Raw genomic sequence first — 1,066 nt, forward strand, 5'->3', positions numbered from 1 at the left:
CACCACCACCACTACCACCACCACCACCACTACCACCACCACCACCACTACCACCACCACCACGGCCATAGTTTAATGCCTGAAGCAAAACAGAAAGACAAGAAAAGAAATCAGACAATAAAGATGATGTGGATAATGGTGATGATGATGATGATGATGTATAACTGATGTAAACTGCTGGGTATTGTATAACTGAAACAGTTTCTGAAAGCTACAGGTCTCGTGGTTATTAATTCCGAGTGTAAATGAGTTTGTTACACTGTGGCATTGTGTCGATGTCGATAACTAAGTCGCAAAGATGTAATGATTGCTGTAGTGTTAATTTGCTCTCCATAGCTGTTCCACGGTGGCTGCAGTGAGCTGCTGATAAAGTCACTCACATCAATAGGCAAGTGACTGTCTGCAAGCCAGTCTGCTGTATACAAGTGAAAAATCCATAAAAACAAAGCCAGCTCAAAGAGACAAAATGGCTCTTATATGTATACAACTATCAGAATGGTCTATTTTTGCATTGATCCATTCCAGCGGAGAAATATTTCGTTCCAGCTTTTATATATATACATATATATATATATATATATATATATATACACACACACACACATATATACATATATATACACATACATATATATACATATATATTCTTTTTTCTTTATTCTTTTACTTGTTTCAGTCATTTGACTGTGGCCATGCTGGAGCACTGCCTTTACTCAAATCGACCCCAGGACTTATTCTTTGTAAGCCTAGTACTTATTCTATCGGTCCCTATGCCAAACCGCCAAATTACAGGGACGTAAACACACGGACTTCAGTTGTCAAGCGATGGTTGCAGGGACAAACACTGATACATACATACATACATACATACATACATACATACACACACATACATACATACATACAAACATACATATGGTGGTTATCTACTCCTTATGCCAAGTTTGATCACCTCTTGTACCTTAGAACCATCGTGGCTTTTTAAACCAGACAATGTTCTGAAAAGACCCCCCACATAGATTGCACCTCCGATTTGTGCAACCAGGAACTGCAGATAAGTTCTGAT

The sequence above is a fragment of the Octopus bimaculoides genome, chromosome 4, assembly GCF_001194135.2.
Source record: "Octopus bimaculoides isolate UCB-OBI-ISO-001 chromosome 4, ASM119413v2, whole genome shotgun sequence".
NCBI classification, from domain to species: domain Eukaryota; kingdom Metazoa; phylum Mollusca; class Cephalopoda; order Octopoda; family Octopodidae; genus Octopus; species Octopus bimaculoides.